General features: G+C 34.6%; 1 long non-coding RNA gene across 7 annotated transcripts in view; it reads right to left on the bottom strand.

The window, feature by feature from the left end:
* LOC125699871 (uncharacterized) overlaps nucleotides 1-12,285 on the bottom strand; it is a 46,455-nt gene extending 34,170 nt beyond the window's left edge. For 2 of the 7 annotated variants that reach the window (XR_007379712.1, XR_007379713.1), the window contains exons 1-4: nucleotides 12,228-12,279; nucleotides 11,830-11,923; nucleotides 1,364-1,496; nucleotides 614-699 (exon numbers count right to left, since the gene is read on the bottom strand). This is a non-coding gene — a long non-coding RNA (uncharacterized LOC125699871). Of the gene's footprint in view, nucleotides 1-613; nucleotides 700-1,363; nucleotides 1,497-11,829; nucleotides 11,924-12,227 lie in introns of all 7 variants that reach the window. The other 5 variants (XR_007379714.1, XR_007379715.1, XR_007379717.1 and 2 more) reach the window with 5 other exon arrangements.
* Between the last annotated feature and the right edge of the window lie 11,917 nt (nucleotides 12,286-24,202).

Raw genomic sequence — 24,202 nt, 5'->3', positions numbered from 1 at the left:
TGCAGCCTGGGGATGAGCCATCTGAGCACCATTCCCTTACAGAAAGAGGAACCATCCTATCTGCTGCTTCTCAGCAACTCTCTTCCACCACCTCCACCCCAGTGCATGGGGACTTCCATCAGTAAAATCAGCAGCATTCCTGTGCTCTTCAGTGTAAGTAATTCCTCTTGTAAATACCCATCACTGTAAAACCATCCTTTAATGAATCCAGGAAATACAAACAGCACATGGACCTGAGTAGAAATCTTGGGCATCAGGGCTGTTTCCAAATCAGAAAGTGTGTGATTTTTTTTTTTTTTTTCATTTCCCTCTATGCTTTTTGCACTGTTGCTTTTGAGTAGGGTGACCAGTTGCTGCAGGCACACTTTTATCTTTTTTAAATTTCCCAGATGGCAGTGTATTGCTCACGTAGCTCTGCAAAATTACAGTGTACACTATTTTGCTTCTCCAAAACTCTGGAAACAGACTTGTAAAAAAACCAAAGTATTTCAGATTTCCTGACCATGAATTTTCACTATGTGAACTCCTTTCACTCTTTACACACTATACATGTGGATATGCATGTAAGTATCCCCAGTATCCCCACATTTCCCCACTCCCCAGTCTACCCCACCTTTTATAGTCCTCAAGACCAGCAGCAAATATCACTGTTAGCCTCTGTTGTGATGAAAGTTTCAGAATGTCCATTCGCATTTAGCACTGAAACATGACAGAATAAGGGCCAGTTGTTCTAAAGGTTATTCAAGAAACATAAAGACATTCAGAAGATTTTATATTCAAAAGTACGGGATGGGGGGAAGGGCTGTTATAACTGCTTAATCAGCAACACTTTAATTTCCCTGCAATAGCTGATACAGCTGAATTAGTGAAATGATCTTTATTCAAAGATCATTCTAGCAACTTAGAGTGATTAAACTTCTGTGTGCTCATCTATTACTTCTGTATTCCCATTTATTTTTACTGAAATCCTAAAAAAAATTACAGCCAAAAATATAGCTGTTTTATTCCTCATAATAATCTAGATTGATTTTCCCACCATAATATTTAAATGCATTTCATTTCCTAAGGCATTAAATGCAGTTTACAGTTAGTTGCAATAGAGTGCCTCACATCAAAAATGTTGGGTACTTAGCTGAGACAAAAAGATTGTGGTTTATCTGTGTAATTATTTTCTATTTTCTCTCTTTCCTGCTCTAATTCAGCTTATATATACACATAGGAAATGTGATGACAACTGAAAGCATGCAATGTTATTAATCCATTGATTTTCACACATATATGTCTAGAATTCAGTAATAATATAATAATACTGATCTTTCATAAATAACTGGATTTAGAATAGGCCAGTGCATTAAAACCTTACCTGGAGAAATCCTACCAGCCAACTGATTTGATTTTTCCCTCAGCCTGTCATACTTACAGGAACTCGGGGACAATAGTTGGGAAGCTCAGCACAAAGTAATTCCAACAGCCTAAAATTCTGGGTCTGGATTGTGCTTTTAAAAAAAAAAAACAAAAAAACAACGTATCATACATGTAGGTGTCATCGCATTCTGAGGTTCAAAACAGTTCTGCTTCTTATTCAGGTAGTTCAAAGATCAGTACTCCATGAGGACATTGCATTTCCAAAAGATAGAAAAAAGAATGAGATTTATTGTTGTGCATTCTGAAACTGAAATCTAAAGAATTATTCACAAAGTTTATATCAAATTCTGAATGTGAACACTGCCTGGTTTATGGGATCAAACACCAGCTTTGTTGAAAAACTCTTCACATGATATGGAAAACCAAAAAGAGATATTTCCTTGTAATTACAAGGTCAGACTGGACAGGCTCTGAGCAACCTGATCAAGACATTCCTGTTCATTGCAGGGGGGTTGGACTGGATGACCTTTCAAGGTCCCTTCCAATTCAAGTGTTTATTTGATTCTATGATTACCTAATAATCTCACAACAGCTGTGTTCCTTATAGTTGGACCAATTATTCATATGAATTTTGTGAACTATTGCATTTGGGTTTCATTTCTGCTATGCAAAACAATGTCAGTGTAATAATTACATGGAAAGGAAGATGTCACAGCTTTTAACGTGAGCATATGCTCTGAAACACCTTTTAGAAGTGCCACAGTTCTTTAAAAGAAATGAAATCTGCACAACAGTAACATTATTTTTCTTCAAAAAAGAGCATGCTCTTCTAATATTAAGAATTTCCTAATTAACATACGTTAAAGATGCAAAAGTGTCCAGTTTTTTTCTCCTCTGTTCCTATGAAGTGCCTGGCACATTGCATTTAGAATAAATTATAAAGGGTCAGCATTTTAATGTGATCCTTTACGCTGAATTATTTACAAAGTTCTTGAAGTCTACATAACTCAAGGGTTAATATTATTAGAAAAATTAATCTACAATATTAAAATACAATAACAACCAGATTTTATATTGTAAAAAAAACTGGAAGAAGGAGAAAAAGCCTTCAAAAGGAGAAAAAAATTGCTTAGAAAATTTAACAAAACTAGTTTTCTCTCAAGAGCTCTGTTACAGAAAGCAGCAACAACAATGAAGGAAAAAAAACCAAACATTTTTTATGCTCCTGTACTCTGAAGGCCACCACCATACTGACCAGCTAGCATCTTCCTACACAGAAAGAAAGAAAAGGGAAGAAAGAAGTATTTTCCCCTTTACATTTGTGATGATGCTCTGTTTGTTACAAGACTTAAACACTTTTTTCTGTGATATAAGCACAAGCATCAGGCTGTCTGAGACATTTGAGACTTTCCTCATACTTTTTGGTTACTCACTAATTACTTCAGTGAAAGGCTCCCTGACATCTATTATGTTCCAAGAGCAAGTAACGGCCTGGATGTATAATAATTAGAGAAAAAAAGTGTGGGCTTGAAATAGGTATTTTAAGCATTGCTATTTATTCAGTCCTCTTCATTGCAGAAAAGACTTTATTTAAAACATACACTGTGAGAAAGCTTTTCAAGAGTTATATCCTCCACTTGTTAGCTAACACATGTCCACTGAGATGGTATTCACACTGTCAATGATCACAATCCTCTTCACTATAAAGCAGAATATGTAATGTAAGCCACCCCTGAAGGAAACGTAACCTGCTTCACCTTATTTTAAGAGGAAACAGAAACATCCACAAATAACCCGTATGTCTAGAAAAGAAACATGCATGACTTAAGCAGTAACAGTTGTACCCTGTTATACATGCTGGCCCACATCTTCTGTAATTCACAAACTACCTCTTAATTCAGACTACTGTAATTCTAATAGTATCTATCATCTTTGGCAAGACAACGTGCAAAATAACCCACTAAATTCTAGCATAATGGACTTGTGAGGAGAACAAAATCCACCAGATTCCTGTTCTATGAGTTCATAATCCAAAACAATTTGTACTCTTACTGAACATAAACTCTGATCGACGTCTCCTCCATGGGAAAGTAAATAAATTCATCTGAAAGAGGTCTTGATCTCCTAGTGTCATCTTTCATAGGTAGAACAGTACTGCTCAGAAAATATGTTCTGTAAGACATGCTGCCTCTATATAACCTGTACCTTCCTTTCTAGGTTGGACTGTCCCTGGCTAAGTGTTGGAAAAATGACCTCAAGCAACAGCGCCACCGGGATTTATCATCACTTGACTAAGATCTAATAAAATTTCTATCTAAGGCAAATTTTCATTAATTTTATGGCCCCTAGAAGACTAATATAATGCATACAACTTTTAAGCTTACACCTATACTTGCTGTGCTAAATCTTTAATTCTAGCCCAAATCAGCCAGGCACTGAAAGAGATACTTTATTTTTGAGCACTTAATTCTACCGACATTGATGGTGCTGCATAGGTGCTTTTAACATCAGGGGCCTCCTCCAGGGTTTTGTGGGATTTACATTCAGCTGTGCTTAGTCCGTTTAAGAACTCTTTTCTCCTGATTGTGTGTGTTTGTATATAAAGAAAAAAAAATGTTGAGCTAAAATATCTTAAATGTAAAATTAAATTAAAAATATGAAAAGCTTTCTTGCCTTTCTGAAAGTATAGTGTTGGTGTTGTGAAGTTGCTGGATACTTTCTCCTTGTACTTTCCAGTTGATACAACCTAGACTTCTGAAGTAATCAGCTTTTAATTAAACCAATGAGTTTTTCATATTACCTTAATGCATGTAATAATTGTTATGATTCTATTATTTTCTTTGTTAAATATATTTGTAGTTTTAAATGACAGGAAATCAAGCCAGTAATTTGTAAAGATGTGTGAATAAGGAAATTGCTCTATTCATACATTCATAATGAACAGGGAGATAACATAATAATGCTTTGTATTCTCACACCCTCTAACAAGAAAAGAAAAAAAAAGAAAGCAAAGGAGCTGGCCTGGATAATTTCCTGCAACCCTTCCTTTGTTCTCCAGTCTTTTTATAAGTATTTATTTGAGGTATGCAAAGAAAAAAAATCATCCAAACCAAGCTTTGAACAGTGCTTTAGTGACACAGCTTCCAAGAACAAGCTCATTCATTAGAATAAAAAGCTGGAAAGATGCCAGCGCACAACCAAGCACATTACTGCAGTCATTCAGTACAACATCATACCAGTACTGCTCCATTTCAAATACCACAACTGAAATATATACAAATGTAAGTTGTTCCAGCCTTAAACTACACCTTATGTCAAGATCTCCTGTTATGTCACCACTATAAATAAAAACTGTTCAGGACATTTTACCATTCAATAAGCTCACTGTCTGGTTAAATAGAGAGGAAGCAAAGGACACAGACGTTACTGAGAAAATAATTCAATTGCTTTTTTCCTTTGATTTTTCAAACTTCAGAGTTAGACCTGTCAAAGGACACAAGGAAGTAAGGAGAGAGCCCTAGTGATGCTGGCACTGGCTTCTTACCCTTCTCAGCTCCAGAGCAGGCTGCAAACCTATCATCAAAGAAAGGGTTCAGCTGTTCCACTGTCCTAAGGTACTTTCTGCCTCATTTTCCACAGATCCCTGAAACTCCACTGAAAGGACTGTTTTAGAGGAGGAATGGAAATTAAAAAAAAAAAAAAAAAATCACTTTTTGGTAAGCAGTTTTGTCAAATATTTGAAGTCTAGTTAATCAGAGATTTTATAACGGCATATTGCTATCCAGCCCAAGTTCCTTGAATTTTTCCTCTCTGTTCACGAATAAACTTTAATGCTCAAGCACTGCTACTAATTATGTATAAAATTCTGAGCAGCAGACACACAAACACATACCCATGCCAATTTGCTCACTTCAAGTTATCTTTTAAATTCTGTTAAAATCTCTATTTGAACTTGAAGAAATTTTTGAAAGATCCTACATTAAAGGGATAAGATTATAAATCAGTTTTACGACAGAATCACAGAACGGTTGAAACGGGGAGCAGGGTCCATTTAGACCAGGCCCCCTGCTCAACAAGGGACACCAATAGCAGGGTGCCCCAGGGTCAAATTCATCTCCCCGTTTCTAGAGTGAAAACTCCTTGTCTAGAGGTACCTTGAACAAACAAACCAGCAAGTTCAAGGATTTTACTATTAGTTTAGCTAGCAGAGTGAAGTAAAAAAAAAAAGTAAAGTTTGGTTTTTCTACACCTTCATTTTTTTCCTGTATTTCTTTCTCCATCCTATAGTGAAAAAAATGCAAGGAAATACACTGCTGATATTGTGATAGCTATCTCCATATTTTTACTTTAATTAAAACAGTCTTTTCTTGTATGCTAATATCTTAGCTTCTCTTCAGTTTCACCTACGTAAACAATTTTTCCACTTCGCATAGTAAATATAAGGTGGTATGTTTGACCTTAGCAAAAGTAACTAAAAAGTACAGTAGAAATACACTACATGTTATGAAGTCAAGAGATATTTATTCATAAAACTTATTAAAATAATCATTTTCCATTATACTTTATTTGGAAGTTACATGTTCTCTGGCAACATATTAGCCCTCCTTTGGCAAGTGCTGCATATTTTCTGCTTTAAGACTGCAGCAGTAAGATCCATACCCAACTTGTCCTGAAATATCCCTTGAGTGTTCAAAGTATGATGTAGCCACAGGCATAAACTGTACCGATACAGTTTATTTACTTTCTTGGAGGTCTTAGAAAAGACAAGGATGTCCCAGTAGACACCTGAAGACTGCACAACCATTTAAACTGTTGGTGACTTACTTTGAATTCAAGAATGAAATATTTAATTAATTTCAGAATCCAAAAAAGTCAGCACCATGAGCCTCGTCAACAAGCTGGCCAAAGTGTTCAAAACCCTATGTAGATAAAATGAGCACTACCACTGAGCCAGTATATTCAAATGTTGTAAAAAAAAAAATCTTCTGAAGATTACAAGCTAGCAAATACCTTACAGGTGAGCTTGAGTTTAATATTTGACTAAATTCACTGATCTATGGCTACTGTTATATTTTGTATATTTTGTTATTTTTTTTTTAATTAATACTTTGTCAAGTATTGGCCCTCGACATCATAAACTTACAGATTTTGTATTTCTAAGTATTTAGATAGTTGTCCTTACTTCAGTAGCTCAATATTTCCACACAATATAAAAATCCTCCATAACTACCTTGTCAACTAAGAGGACAGATAGATTTCAAGAGTAAATACTCTTGAAATTCTATATATAACCCACAATCAACACTGACTGGACCTAATGGCTTCACAAAGCATCGTGCAAAAATCTTGCAAAAATACCAACTTGGCATATGAACTAGAGATGCTTTTTCTAAAGATCAGGATTGTACCGTATGGTCACTCAGGAAGGACTGACACTGCTTTGCATATGACCATCCTACATTTATCTGTGGTACAGCAACAAGCCGAGTTGCAGGCTAAATCCCACAGGCAACCATTTTCTCAACAGTGCACAGAGATGAACTTGTGATCAGAACCACAAATGTAAACAGCTGAGACATATTTGAAGCTGTTTATGAAAATACACTACAAATTTACAGCACATTTATCTAATGCCTATCATTTTGAAACACAGGTTGGCACTTGGCTTCAGTTAAGGCAGCAGTGTTAAAAAAAAATATTGCCCCACCCAGTAAGGACAGGGAACTTTCCCAGCAGTGGCAATGCTTGGGACCCCCCATATGCCACCTGAAAAATGGAGGAGGTGATGGCAAGATCTCTTCTTCCTGCTTGAGCTACCTCTGCAGACCCAGAAAAGCTGAGGTTTTATGCCTTTATCATTATTGCTACATTGTAAAATAAGTTTAAAAATTCACATCACATTAGGACAGAATCATTTCTGATAACTGATCCGAATACAGAAGAGCTACACCAGCACAGGGTTGAAGAGAGTTTATAAATCTTGTTTTGACTGAAATGCTCTTGTCCACTGATAGATATTCATGACTAACTCCTGCAGGAAATAAGACCTGAGATTCTTGTCATTATACACAGAGTGAAAGCAAAATGTTCAGATCGAGTTTAGTATTCTCTGTGCTCCCTTATAGGAGGGACAGAATTAAAAGGGATTAAGGCCCAGCAGCAAACTAAGAACATCTGCCTATTTATTACTTCTATAGTGAAATCCCTCTTACCTGCTCTGGACATAATTAAATTTCTGGTATCCTAGAGATACCAATATAAATATCTTTTCCTATTGTTGAGTTAGTTGGCTGGTGATCCACACACAAGCCTATACCTCTAAGTACATCTTATTCATCTTCACATTTGAATTCACCACTTTCAATCGTTGAGGACATACCTCAATTTACAAGCAACATTTACTTTTACATATGGATTTTTTAATATATTTCATTTTATAGCTTTACAAAAGTCATTTAGATTTCCATATTAATCGTGTTCTGTTCCCAGCAGCAATTCCCATAAGCAGGAGTCTACCGGTGGCCCACTTTTAAATAACAGAACTCAAATTCTTATGTCCAATCCTGTAATACAGCAAACAGAGAATAGCTTCAGTTAAAAGGTTTTTTAAAGACCACCTACATCAAATCCCCTGCTGTGGGCTGGTTGCCCCCACTAGATTAGGTTCTCCAGGGCCTCATCCACCATGGCTTCGTGTGCCATCAGCTATGTAGCATCCGCAGCTTTCCGGGCAGCCTGTCCCAGGGTCTAACTAACTTCCAAGTAAATAATTCCTTCCTAACCTAAATCTCACCTCTATTAGTTAAAAACCATTCCTTCTTGTTCTAACTCCAGCAGACCACGTAAAAAGAAGATCCCCATCATGCCTTAAATACTGAAAGGATCCAGAGCCTTCTCTTCTCCAGGCTAAATCAGTCCATCTCCCCCAGTCTCTTTCTCCAAGCAAGTAAATTCAAAGCTTAATAAAGGTTTATTGGTCTAGAACTAGAACTCACATTCTGCAGCATCTACACTCAGTCTGAAACGCGCAGTGTTTAACATTTCTTAAACTTCATAACAACTTACACACAAAGGAACTACAGCCTTGTATGTTTTCTTCTTGCTAGTGTTCTGTTACTCCAGATACAAAGTGGTATTATTTCAATTCATCTTATAGCTAATTTATCTAATTTCTCTCTCAGCTTCCTTGTATCTATATTTATATCCAGAGTCCTACTTCAGCTAGTCACTTAAATGGTAAATGGTAAGTAAAACATATATTCAGATATATTATGTAAGTTGCATCTGTAGTGCCACTGGGGCATGAACCCACAACAGAGAAAAATCATCACATAGTTTAGTCGTTGTTGCATATTCTCTCCTCATGTTATCAATCCTACATTACAGGAAACTAGCACTACTCAAGAAATATTTCCATCTCTTGCTTTCCTATATCCCAAGAGATCTTTACATTTTAACTTATTATTAGTAGAACCAGACTATATTTCTTACATTGCAAACAAACATAGAATCACAGAATCAGTTTGGTTGGAAAAGATCTTCAAGATTATCAAATCCAAGCATCACTTAACACAAGTCCATTGCTAAATCATGTCCTTAATCTACACTCTTGAAGACCTATCCCTTAAATACCTCCAGGGATGGTGACTGTTCTACCTCCTTGTGCAGCCTGTTCCAATGCCTAGCATCAATTCAGTGAAATTCTATGCAGTCAATTCCAACTGAGGTTGCATCAACTTTTCAATAATTTTAAAAACAGACATATATTTAATACAGCTCTAGTCAGAAAAGCACTGTTATTTTAATGGTAGGCACCAAACAAAAGTAGTTTATAACTAACTTACAATCAAGACGTATTATAATTCCTGGGGTTTCAACAGGTGAATGAATCAACATCATGGAAATCACATATGATAGTATGCATTTGTCAGCATATATACTGAAACGCAGCATCATCTTTCACCAGCTCCATCCTATGGCAATCATAATAGTAACCTATTACTTCACTGACTTCTCTCAGTGTTAGCCCACAACAATGTACATTTTTCATGCCTGATGATTCATTGCAGAAATGTCACAGAGTATGTGGAAAGACTATGTTTACAAAAAGCCACACTGACTGGATCATGAATCATAACTACTTTTCTGCAGAAGAAAGAATTGTGTTAGATTTAAAGATAGACTAAAACCAAGGCTTTCCTTTGTTCTAACTGCTTTCTCATCAGCTTAGATATACTATTAAGATGAAAACTACAAAACTTGATAAGCAATGTCAAAAATACAATACAAACAGATCCTCTCTCCGTGGAAAGCATTCTAATTTTTGCAGTGGTAAGCATCTTTGGAGGTAGTCTTGCCAAAATAAGAAGTCTGGTTTGTGATTTGTTCTGAGAAGGATTTCCTCACTAGAAATTTTTTCTAATATGCGAAAGGTACTTTATTTGCATTTCCATACCATTACAATCAAAACAAATCTTTACTAAAATACATTTAAACTGCAAAACTGCTAAGAAATTCAAATTTCCAAATTTGAAATGTAGAAACAATCTATTTCATCACTTATCTTGCCTTAATTCCTGTAATTTTCAATGATTTCTGATGTAATGTCTACAGGAGAGCTGAACTAAATGAACATCTTCCTACTAAAGGGCAGTTCTAGGCCTTAAAATTATTATTTCTCAAATGAAAATAGCTCTCTGCATAAATATAAAGAAAAAACCCTGAAAGCAACATTTTTAAAGCCCAGTTCTTTAGAACTCACTGCTAATACTATGAATGAAAACAGGATGTCTACACCAAGGTTACAAATAAAATACAAGTCTGTTCAATTTGTTTGCAGTATTTTGTAGATCTGTACCACTTCACAACCGTCAGGTTGGTTACGAGAATGCAATGGATAATAGGCATATTCATCACCAGACAAACTGATGAGTGTACTTAGGTTAATATCCTGCTCCATCTCCTACAGTACATTTGTGAGAGAACCAAGAGAAAGAACTCTTACTATATATAACATAATGAACAGAATGCATGGACTATATCACATCCACTAAAATATCCTATGCACTTTTCCTACAGTGTCAACATTAAACATATGCTTGAAGTGTAGTCATGAACTTTTTTTTAAAAAAAAAAAAACAAAAAAAACACAACAACAAAAAAACACCAGAAGTCCCAACATAGTGTCTAACAGAATGAAGATTGCTCACAGGCATTACGGGTACTGCAGAGAGAAAATGAGTTTGGAATAACCAGAAGAGGGCAGCATTTTACCATGTTTTAAAAACTATAGCAGCTTCAATTCCTAAAGCTGAGACACTAGCAGGCACACTTTTTTGAATGCTAATTTTGTTCAAAGATGACCTACATTCGTTAAAAATTTCCCTTTGTTAATGCGCAATATATCACCTTGCTAGTTAGGCATTTTAGAAAGTTCTCTGTAAGCTAATTGCTAATAACAGGTGATAGTGTTTGCAAAAGCAAAGGAACTTATCACTATGAATCCAACCACTGCTTCCATTTTACTTTGGTAAGAATGAAATTTCTATAGAGAAGCAGCAGAAACAGTACTTAAGCTTGAAAACAGACCTGAAATAAAGCAACAGATCTGAATGCACCAAAGATTATTAGCCAGCTATTATGCACTAGGACCATATGTACTAAGTATCATAACAATAATACACAAATACTTCTGTGAAATGCTACCTAAATTCTGCTTATGTACTCCTAGGAAACAAGAGATTTGAGTTCATAAATAACATATCTCCTTATATTTATTATAAGCTGCATGAAAAGGTGTTGAAACAAGCTTTGTTAATCATTGATAAAAGGATTGTCAAGAAGCAACAGAATCTCAAAGAATGGTTTAGAGAAGCAATAATATCTGACGTATTTTTCTAAAGATAAACATCTATCAGTCTCCTAAGCTTTTTAAAGACTGCATCCACTGTTATGCTCCTGTATGAGAACGCTCATTAAGCATCTCTGAAAAAATATCTCATCTAATTTTCTTTGCACGATTCACGTGCTCATAGCTGTATCACAATAGGAATACATTTAGCAAAAAAATATTTCAGCAATTGTAGTAAATAAATTTATAATAACCGTGTCACAGTACTTCAACACTCTTGTAGAAACTCTAAGAAAAATTAGACTTCATTAAAAAAGGCATCACTTGTAAGATTCTGCCATAAACATATGGCCATTTTGCCCAGTAGAAAGCATTAAAAAAGTAGTGAAAACATAAACTGATGCTTTGCCTTACTATTCTGGAACAGGGCTGGCAATGTGACACACTAGAAGACTTAGTCCTAGTCACTACCCTCCTTAGCACCTGAAAGTAATTTTAATCTGTCAGTCAAGAGGAAATCAGAAATGAAAAACTAGGATATCCTTAGGCAAGAATATTAACTTTAGTGTTAATATTCAATTTAAAAAACTAATTAAGCAAAATAAATAATGTACCTCAAATACAGCTTTTGCAAATACTAACTTTAGATATGTAATCCCTTAAACACTGTCTTCTCCAATTTCTTCATATTGCTCAGATGAGGAAAGGCTCCAAGACAAGGCAAGAAAAAAATAGTTTCTGTTAAGATATATTACGTATCCAGAAGGTAGCCCTAAATAAATTTCTAACTTTATAATAGAAGGCTTTGAACGCGCGTCTGTGCTAACAATATACGACTATATGCTTTTCAGGAAGAATATTGAGTACTTTCTCTGAATCTTGTTCTAGGGTAAACTACAGTAAACTGTGTAATCCATGAATTGACAGATATTATAATTAAGAAATATACAGGAAAGTTAAGCTAAACAGGTTATCTAAAAAGAATATAAAAAAGAATGGATAGAAAGCTTACCCCTGTCCTGGGTCACTGAGAAGACTCCAAGTGGAACAATCTCCAAAAAAAAAAAAACAAAACCAAACACCTTTGCCCCCAAGTAATTAGCTCTTAAATGGGGTCTAGGAGAGGTGGAGGCAGGCTCCACCCTTTCCAGTAGCACAGGAGAATTGTCTTCACCTGTGCTCCCAGGGCTGACTCATTGCTTGCCCCAGGTGGTCAATCAGAGGGTCAGGCCGTGATTCAGCAGTTCCCATAAGAGCTAAAAGTAATGCCTCCTATTTTATTATGTTGGCCTATGATGTCAGAGGAGGATGTTGGTAGGATGGCAGTAGAGGTTGAGTCTTTCCACCAACATCTCACTACATTCTGTTGCCACGCAACAGATGGCAGCAGAGGGGCAGTCTGAGAAATTGTTGGAAGTGTGTATGAAGCAAAGGGATAGAACTGGATTCTTCCATGCAGAAAAAATGGCACTCACTGTCATTCATTAATGTTTGCAGAATATTTATGGAGGCCAAATCGTGGATGTGAGCACAGTGAGGCAGTGGGTGGTGCGTTTCAGCAGTGGTGATGGCAACAGTGGATAACCAGCACTGGTACAGATTTTTACAAGCATGGCATGTAGGCCATGGTATTTTGTAGCCAATAATTTGGTCTATCAAACAGTGTTATTATGCTTTTTGCATCTGTTGCCACTTCTATGGAAAGAAATAGGAGACATTACTTTCAGAACAACGTATGTATTTGTGAATAGAAAGTACAATAGAGCTGCAGAGAAAATCAAAGTTCTATATCTTTGACATTCAAATTTGTAGTTTATTTCTCAGAAGCAATCAGTTCTGTATCAAACAGCTTCACATCAAACTAATGAAGAGACTGCAAGACGAGAACAAGCATAATGTCTATGGGGAGTATTTCACATTAATATTATATTTACTTAGACCCCACACCTACCTCACTTTTATCTCTGCCTGCTCACTGTTTCTAGAACTTTTAAAATTCATTGCATTAAAAAAGCCCACCTGATTTTTTTTTTCTTCAGAAATTATTTGGCTTGTTTATACAACAGAGATAGAAAACCATTATAAAAACAAAGCATTAGTCTGTTTAAACACAACACTAATATCTTGTCAGCTGTCTGTCATAATATTTAAATACATTCCACTCCTTTTTGGCATTAGATGAAAAAAAATTATACATCGGCCCATGACGTATATCATATGCCATCTGCAAACCACAGCATAATGCATTTGTATTTTCCTTAGACAATAAATTAAGAAGCTCTGAGTCAGACTATATGGCCTCACAGCCCAGTTCGCTCCTGAAATGGCAGAGAAGTAACAACAGGGACCTGAGCTCATGAACTCAGATTGTGCCCATGGAACTTTCCAGGCCCATTCTCAAGAGCTAACCAGCAGAACTTGCCTCCTCCTTCCATCCCAGCAAAACGGATGAAAGTTTAAGGTGTTTCAAGTCCAAACCTCACCTGAAGTTAGGCACCAGTATCTTCTGCTTAGCTTCTTTACTATTCCTGCCTTCTCCACACAATGACTTTACCTCTGTTTTCTCAGCATGTTTGGAATTTCTTTCTTCACATTGCTCTTCCAAAGGTAAAATTGGAGTCTGAAGTCTCTTTTGTCCCTTCATACCTAAACAGTTTCCTTTAAGGCCCAAATGACTGTAAAAGTGCTCAGAATCAATTTTTGCAGTGCCTGCTGGGAAAATCTCCAGAAAGATGGACTGGCAGAGGGTGAGTTGCACACAACCAAGTGCACTTATGTCAGCAGAGGCTGACACAATCCTTTATGTGATTTCTGTAGAGAACAACATGGCTCTGCTGGTGAGCATCCTGTAACAGCTTGCCCAAGGCTCTTTTACATCTTTTTTTTTTTTAAAAAAAAAAACCAACAACTTAATATTTAAGCAATTTTAAGGTAAATTGAATCCATTATTAGTTTTGTTTGGACTTTTTTTTTTTTTTTTAAAGTCTACTTGACCAAGCCATCCACTATGAATCACTTTACTTTCTTCTGACATTCATCTTTAAGATGCTTCTTCTCTAATCAAATAATCAGCAAAGACACAAATCTTAGAATAACCACAGACATTGAAAATAAAACGAATTAAAGCAGAAATACAATTGGAACATGAGGTAACACATAATGCAAATTATAAGCTGTTACTTTTTCTACACACGTGCAAAAGACTAAATTTTTAGAAAAACAGAAAAAAAAAACCATTCAGTATAGAATTTCTTTTTAGCAGTGCATTCATAGTAAGGAATAATTGTTTCAAGAAGCAAAAACTTAAAAGTAATGAAGATGTGACATCCTTTTTACTTTTTTTTTTTTTTTTTTTTGTTTTGTTTTGTCTGCTGAAGAGTTATTTTTATTGAGAAACAACCATCCAATATTTCCATTACAGTAAAACATGATATTAAAAACTTCTTTGTAATTCAAAAACATTGATCTTTACAGACAGGTGGTCTTGGAAGATACGAATTTATCTTATGATTCCATATTTGGAAGCAAGGTAGAAACAGGTGGTTTCCATAACGAACTACCTTATTATCTATTATTCATTTATTCTATGCCAAAATACTTACATCTATCATTTGCTTGGTTTGTGGTATCCTTGCACATTATAAATTTCTGCTAACAATACGGTTCTCTCCTATTTCATGTAGAAGAAAAGCTGTGTGCTGCTTTTTGTATGTAAAACAGATCTACATCATATAAATAAGAAACTAGATCTGTTCATTTTTTGACTATATTTAAACTTATTTCCCAAAGCTTTAAGAAGTATCAGATAGTCTTGAATGTTGTCAATGTACTGTGACAAATAAAAAATCCTTTCCATTCAGTTCCAGTCACGAAACCACTTCAGACACTTAGCAGCCAGAGAACTCATTATCACAGTATTTAATAGCTACATTAATGCTATGTGATGACTGGCCTGGGCCAGCCTTTCCAGTGCCATTTGAGGGATATTCCCAGAAGACAGATTTTATAAAGGGCTCAGTTGGGATGAAATAGGAAAATACTGCTCCTATGAACCCACGGGCAAGTTTGAAAATGGAAACTAAAGGATCGGAGAGGGATGTACATACAAATTCCAAAGGCCTGTACTGCCAATAACCATGACATGGTTCTGTATTGGAAATGTGCTGATTTTACCCATTGGCACTGAGAATTCAGTATATGGTAAAAGCCTATTTATTACTGTTGACAAAAGCATTTTCTGACCTAGTTTTTTCTTGTTGATTGCAATTTCTTTTATATTTTAGTTTAGTTCCAATTTGATAGCATAAAATTTATAATTTTGTCACAGCAATGATTAAAATAGGGCCATTTTAGTTCTTAATGCACCTCTTGCTAGAGGCAGCATATATACTTTTTTCATATTTTATTTATTTTATTTTTGATGTGCCTGGTAGCTATTATGGTTAGAATTAAAAAAATTAAATGTTAAGCAGGGAGTGAGGATAAAAGGCAGCTTAATTAAAATAAAGGAAAGAAAACAGTATTTTAAGATGATTATAGATTCTAGTAGGTTTATAAATTATGATATGACTGGTAATTACATCTGCTATAAGCTCTTGGTTAGAGTTAAAATCTATTGAAAAAAGCCCTGTGGCTCTACACTGAAATACAGTGCAATTCCCAGTTACCCCAGGAAAAAAACAGGAAGTTTAAAGGCACATAATTTACATGTTTTGTTTTGTTTTTAAAATCAGTTGTTTTGCCCATGAATGATATACCTCAGAACACAAAGTTACCACAAAACTCAAAGCATAAGTAGCAGATTAAAAAAGATATAAAACACTTTCTAGTGTTTCATTTCACTGCTAAAATGACTCCTAAAAGCACAAGAAACAGAAATAAAACCCTGCAACATTAATAAGAATCAGTTAATGGGATCTCATTAAAAATATTCTAGATCATGCACATCGTTCTAGATTCCTATTTGCAGAAGCGCAGTATTTATCAGGGCTTGTAGTTTCCCATTTTCAAGCACCACAAGAACACCAAATCTGCATCATCTATGATTTTCATACTATGAATTGTCTCTGTTTGAAAGAGTTTTATTTTGGATAAATTAACAAGGGACTCTGAAGTCAATGTGGCAAATAAACATTCTTTTCTCACCAATATTGCATGGTAGGAAATTGTTGTCAGATGGCTTTTTACTGTAGTATCAGTTTTTAAATCTTTAATGATATTACCCTTACAAGCATCCTGTAAAACTGCGAAGTGTTATCTATTCCATTTGAGTAACTGAGATACTAAAACCTAAATGACTTAGAGAAAACCTGGTGAAAAAAAAGGCTTAAGCTGAAAATTCTTAAGCCCCAGTCTAGTGGCATACTCACCATGTTTTTGCTGAGAAATGTGATAAAATAAAATAAAATAATAAAGAAAAATCAATAAAGACTTAGGTTTGCCAGATAAAATACAATAGCCTGAAAGTCCACTGACAAGAATTCAGGGCACAATGCCAAGATTTTTAAACTACTTTGAGTGGATCACTTAATAGCATGAAAACAACATAATAAGGAGAAAATTAGACATCTGCTTTAGGTATGGCAGTGAGATATGTCCTCAAGGACTTCACTTGTATTTCTCCTGGTACTAAGTGCACACGCTGAATTCCTGACCCCATTAACTTGAAGACTTGAGGTCCACTTAGCTGAGGAACTATGAATCAATTTGCAAGAATAACGAATCCCTTTTATTTAAATTTATATTCATACATATATATGTACCTTTATTACACAGTAGCATTATGTTAAGGAAAGAACAAACCAATTGGAGTCATTTTCGTTAGAAAGAAGATGACAATTACACATGAACTGAATCCCCCACAGTATAAAAAGAGTATTAGTAATAGCTTAATGCACAAGCTGTGTAATGATTAAAGATAAAATCTGAAAGAGTATAAGAATTTGCTATCCTATAATCCTCTCTACTAATTCCTATATCCATGTAATATTACAAATTACTTGCAGAGAATGAGCCAGGATTGATTGCTCATCATGTCTTCAGATAGAAGAATAAGCTGTCGGCAAAAGTAGTTAGTAGATGGCCAATTCTGAGCAGATAAAATTCACATGAAGTGTAGTTTAGCTGCAGACTGCCTTGTCACAAAATGTGATGGACACAAAACATTAACCTCTCTGTTCTCTAGCTCAAAGCCTGTAAATGGGAGGTAAACCCACTGGGGGCTACTGTATAAACCAGAGTTACCTCTGGCTCAGGAAATCTCTGCTCCACAAACTCTTACATGTCCCTTGACATCCACTTTTGGCCACTGTCAGAATCTAGTACAATCACTTTTTTGCTTTCCTTAGGCTCAAGCAACACATTTATATTGAGGAATCAATCATGTATATGTACTCACTTATGACAACCTCGTAAAATGGTCTCTTTTCTTAAATTATTTCCAACCTTTGCTTCAGGACTACAATGTTTGCCAGAAAAGGTCAGAAACTATCTTTATAGGATCAAAAAAAGTTACCTAGAATAGAATATTTCAGTTGGAAGAGATCTACCTAGATCATCAAGTCCAACTCCACCTTCAGGGCTAACTCAAAGCTAAAGTGTATTACTGAAGGCATCATTTATATGCCTGTTCGACATTGAAGGCATGGGGCATCTTCATCCTCACAGGGAATATGTTTTTCCTAATGTCCAATCTGAACTTCACCTGGTACAGCTTTGTGCTGATCCTGCATGCACTATCCTCAGTTCTCCAGGAGCAGAGACCAGCATCTCCCTCACCACTTCTCTTCATAAGGAAGTTTCAAAGAGCAATGAAGACACTTCCTTTACTGCAGATAAGTGTCCTCAGCCTGTCCATATTTCTTCAGTCAGATATTTCATTTTACATATCACAGACTTAGTCAAAACACAGTTGAATTCCAAAAGGTGCCCTAACCAAACTAACGCTGTGTGTGTTAGCTTGATGCATTACACTGCATTTCATCTGGTTACATTGCAGCTAGATGTCTGCACTTGATTGGTTATTATAGAAAACACAGAACAGCATTTAGACTTCTAACATGCTGTTGCTATGGTCTACTTTAAGAAAGCATAACGTATCAGCCAAGGCACATTCTGACCTCCTATAACAGCCAACTATTTTAGACCAAGACAAACAATGACATACAAATTTATAACGTTGATTGTAGTTTTTTGTTTGTTCATTTTGCTTTTTTTTTTTTCTTTTTTCTTTTTGAAGTACAGCTTCATTTCAATTACTGTGAAGGTGTCCAACTAACAGTGTAGACAGTGGTCTACACACTTCCCCTTTTCATAAACTCCCCTAAGATTTTTTAAGCGTATTCATATACTTGAAATGAATTGTATTTATTAACTTATTTTTTGTCAGTTACCTTTTGAGGACTTACAGAAGTAGACTACTACTGCAGAGTTGAAAAAATCACCATATAAACTGTGTGGAATTAGGCTATATAGCCCAAGCATTTTTGCAAAACGTGGATTCACTAAAGTTTGTAGATAGAGAGATATGGGTATGAAGGGATCCAAATACATATAGCATTATCTAAATATTTTTATGATATCTTAAGTGACAAGGCAATTGCAATGTCATTTAAACAACATTAGAATAAGTACTTAAAAGTAAAAAAAAAAAAAAAGAACAAAGAACCTTAAGACGTTCTCAAAGATATGAGTATATAGATGCATATTACATATGTAAGCTACACTGCCATACATTCTTGCTACCGATGTCAGCAGCATATGTTTGTATTTGATTTATCTGCACCAGGATGATACATGAAGTTAACAACCATTGGAGTAAAAGTGCAGCTATCCTATTTTGTTATGACTGCTGATACTTATTAACAAGCAGAGCCCTGACACCCTCTTACATCACAATTATAAGCACAGGATAAAGCTGATTTTCTGTCTTATATCACATTTACAACTTAAATTTCATAGTTCTTGCCACAGTTGAAAAGGTTGACATTCTGCTTGCCTCAAAGTGAAGCAAAGAGTAAGCACATATCCAGTTTTCTATTTTAAAGAAAAACAATGTGACATTTAGTCAGATGGTAAGAACAAGCTTAAGAATAATTAGTCTGTATGCCACATTTCATTCAGGTGCTCTGTCTAGAAGAAAATAATAGGATAAGTACAATCATCTGATAAGTACAAGCCTGCTGACTTACAATTCATGTTTTTCAGCTATTAAAAAGGGTCAACACTTGATTTTCTCATTCATCATGAAATTTTAAGTTCATCTTACTTAAAATGTTAAAGCAAAGCACTACAAAAACTTGATTTAGAATTAAGCTTGAAGACAAAAACAGTACTATTTACAAAACTGCCCTGTCACTTTTTGATCAATGCCATTCTGCATTCTAACTAAATAAACTGAACGTCAGCATTACACATATATGATGAGTATGAATTTCTAAAATAAAAAATAAAAAAGATTTATAAATGACCAGCTATTGTTGACAATTCAGTTTTCTCTTAATTAAAAACAGTTCTTCTTTCTAGCAAAAGAGTCCAAATTAGCTTTATTGCTATTTTAACATATTATTTTTATACACTCAGACTTAGCTAATACAGAAAATAGCTTTATAGAAAAATAAATTTATTTTCAAAAGTAAACCATCAAATTAGATATTCTCTTTCTGGTTTTGCATATCCTTTACACAATTTCTCACTTATTTCCCAAGATTTATAACATGTTTTGCAATAAACTGTGTTAGTCCAGAACATATTTTCAACTGTTTCATGGAACATACATTACACTTCTCCATTAAGCCTTCCTTTATACAGGAAAATATTCCTTTTCAAATCTGGCCAGGCTTTCAAAGCATTTACTAACTTGAGTTTATATCACCACGCACACAACTTTCACTAAAGAGTGTATTAAACAATCCTCACAGCTTCTTTCTGCATTCATTTAGGTAAAAAATCACTGGTTATTTGTAAAAATTTGTCTTTGCATATTTTTGGTTGTATGCTTCGGGTTAAGATTCTTTTTGAGATCTTGAAAAACAAGCGAACAAACAAACAAAAAAAGGGAAAAAAAGAAAAAGAAAACAAGGTTCCTATGTCTTAAACATCTACAAAAGTTATTGGGCTGGTTTTGTCTGAAATAGAGTTAGCTTTCTTCGTAGTAGCTCATCTAGTGATATGCTTTGGATGTGTGATGAAAACTTCGTTGATAACACACCACTGTTTTACTTGTTGCCTAGCAGCTCTTACACCAAGTCAAGCACTTTTCTGGCAGACATTCAGATGCACTGTACTTACATGATATCAACAAACAGAAATTATTGCTTCAGTCCAGTCTGAAAGTACTGATAAACTTGAAAGACACAATGAAATCTCCAAGCTATTTCAGTGATGAAATATGAGCAAAAGAAAACACTAATGTAGAATATTAACTTTGTAATTCCAATGCATTATTTTCCTGTACATAGAAAATTAAAACCATTAAGATCAGGCTAATATGTCTGGACACTGATTTCTAATGCTGTAGTAAATCATAGCTTCAGTGACTAGAAGGAGAGCTGAAAAGTTAGAAAAACACTTTTTTCTTTGCAGTCCATAAAAATTTCAGATTGCAATTTAAACACAAATTTTTCATTGATGTTTATTGATTGCACCTAGGTTTAAAGATTGTGATTTAATGTCTTTTCTACAGCGCTGTAAATGTAAATTTATCGCAGTTATTTTATTGGCTATCTCAGTTAAGGTTAACAGCTTATTTTATGAGGACTTGGATGAAAGTAAAAACATTAGATATTAGAATGCATGCCATACAATGTAGTTATACAAGCCATTATTTTAATATATTCTGAACAATGTATGCCATCATTTACAGTAGCATTTCTGAAACAACCTGGGTAGGCATTCCTAGAAACTGAGTTTGAAATGTAAGTTCCTCTCAAATCATTTGGGGTGGAAATGAGGTAGAGAGGAATGGTGTACTGACTGCAAATTTTACATAATCATCTACAGTCATCTAAAAACTCTTTAAAGAATGTATTTGCTTTATAACTGCTTTTTATTCTTCCAGGCCAAAAGTACTTTTTGAATGTGCTCAAACTTCAATAGAGGATACATTTGAGTAAAGTAAAGGTATCAGTGTAATAAGGCATACAGTAATGTAGTTAGACTGGAAGAATTGTTTAACTATACTTGAGAGATGAAGTGGGCCTAAACAATATCTATGTTGCTTTAGTGAAGTATGAAAAATGTGGATAATTGAGGAGCTGACAAATATATCCATTCAAAGTTAATACCAAGACCAGTTAAAAAAGCTAAAAAAATAGGAGGTCATTTTCATAGCATTTTCTTTAACTTTGATTCCATGGTAAAACTAACTGAACAACTCACAGACTTGAAATCATGTTTATTTTTCTTTCAATTTATTATCTTTCTAATTATTCATTTAATAAGTTTCCGGGGAAAAAAAAAAAAAAGAATAAGATGAAATCTTAAGAATGAAAAACTTGCTAGATATGTTTTATTAAAAAAGCAATTTCTGTGGTTTTAAAAAGAAAAGGTGTAAACTTTGACACGTTCCACAGTTTTTATGAGGCAAGTTAACCTCAGAGAGACAGGAAATAGAAGCAAAAAGCCCAATTCTAAGAAATCTACCAACAATCTTATCTCCCGAAATAGACACACGATAATTAATCTGGTATAAACACCCAATCTTTTGTTAATATCAACCACAACTTACATAATTGGCTGATTTTCTGAACTGAATGTACAACTGGCATTCTGAATTTAATGTCCAATTCTACTCACTGATATACAGATTAACACACTACAATTAAACAGATTTGAAGCAATAAGTACCAATTAACGTACAGGATAAGTTCATTTACGAAGCATGTCATTCAATGCACAAGTCAATATGTGCCAAACAGGATTGTGCTAATTCGATGGACCATATTTTAAAAGTCTTATTTACTGTGCTTTGCTAATCTGACTGCCTTGAAATATTACACTTTATTAAAATCTAGGCAGATGCAGCGATAGTTCAATTATAGATGTAATTTAATCTTTTCTGAATTAAGAAATCAAAAGTTTTATATAGAATACAAAAGATTTCAAAAAGAAATGCTTTCTGAAAGTTTCTTTTAAAGTTCAAAACCTTTTAAATTTATTTTGTATAGATCTGTACAAATTTTGCAACAGTTATGTACAAATGTACACGAAAAAGAATATTTCAGCTGAAATTTCTATAGAGCTTTCAGTTGATTCAGAACATGCTCAAACGTAGTTGTGGCAATTATTTTCATAGCATATTTTATTCTTATTGCATTATATGTTACCATATATACTTATTTTCCATCATCTCATTAATAGGAGTAAAATATTTGTCAGGTTACGTACACTGAATGTGGTTTGTTTAATCGCTAATCACCAATGCAGTTTATTTGTAAAGCAATTATTGTGCTTTAAAACATAAGAATAATGTTCCAAAATTAAAGGTTTGTAGTATAAGCAGAGTAATATAAGTCCCAACACGTCCAAGAAATAATAGGAGCAAGTAATGTAATTTAAGATTCACGTAGGGTGAAAAGTTACCATTCTCGATTGTCAACACTTGCTTGGATGTGAAAGATGGCAAAAGTCAAGAGAACTAACTGAAACTGAACAAACATGACATATACAAATTAACTGCATTTAAGACTAGGAAGATTTGTTCTGACACAGTGACCTTTTAAAACTGTCAATAGAGAATTAAGATTGCACTTTTACAGATGTGTCAACATCTATACAACAAGTTATTAGTCACTGTATTTCAAGTTATAAGGTATCATTTAAGGGGAGGTTATATTTATATATTTTATAAAAATGAAAAATATAACCAATCTTTAAAATAATGAGGATTCCTACACTGGGAATAATTGCTGGACAGAACTTCTTGCACAACAGCATTCCTTGTCCTGAATTAAACTTTCAGTTCACTGCACTGTCTGCAGAAACGCACTTAAACATATTCACACTAATAACATCACATCATATTGCATGATATCAGAGGTTATTACATGCGTAAGAATTTAGATGAAGTAAAATACTATAATCCACTTGTTTATTTTTAAACAGATGGGTTTCAATTTCTGGAGAATCTTGTCTCAGTATTTTTCATCTAAGTTTGAAGTATTTGCTATATACTGCAAAAAACATGAGCTAGACCACATAATGATATGAAATAGTGTGAAAGAACAGATGGAAGATACAAAGTGGAAAAAAAGCAATTCTTTATCACCTGGAATGTTTCTGTTATGGAAGAGGAAGCAAAGCTGGTGCTTGTTATTTGAAATTACCTAATTAAGTCTTTTTTCCTGTCATTTATGCAGATGATTCTGATATTACTAGTGAATGGCCATACCTTAACATAAACTAAGCACTAATCCTTCTGTTCTTCCATTTTCTTGCCTTGATACCATTCAGGATTTGATTCCATACTGGAAGCCTTTTAGACCTAAAAGTGGAAACATCCTTAAAAGTAAAGAAAACCTGTAAATTTTTTTGGAAATGAACCATTGTGTTTGATAAAGCAAATTATTCAAGAAACAATTTGACAGAAAAGGGAAACAGAACGCAACTAATTTAAAAAATCTGCATGAGCCAGACTCAAGGTAAGAAGATGATTGAAGACTGTTCAGAGTACCATGGGAGACTGACTGCTTGAGAGTCAATACAAATTACTTTGTTTTCCTAACATGGAATTTTTCGTTAAAATCAGAAAGCTAAGCTTTTTATGGTGCAGTACTCCATTGTGTCGCCCTGAGCAATTGCTGGGTTTGCTGTAATAGTTCAAGAGCCCTTGTAATTATAAACCTGCATGTTATCATTAACACGCCACATATTTGGAATAAGTTCACAAAGTAAAAACCAAAAGCAAGCTCACTGCTACTGGAGGGGGAAAGGATACCCCCAGAAGTCATTCCTGAATGTAAGGTGTTTTAGTCCAGAACTGCTATCTTT

This window comes from Lagopus muta, chromosome 13 (assembly GCF_023343835.1).
Source record: "Lagopus muta isolate bLagMut1 chromosome 13, bLagMut1 primary, whole genome shotgun sequence".
Lineage (NCBI taxonomy): Eukaryota > Metazoa > Chordata > Aves > Galliformes > Phasianidae > Lagopus > Lagopus muta.
This window is presented reverse-complemented; position numbering and strand designations above follow the sequence as displayed.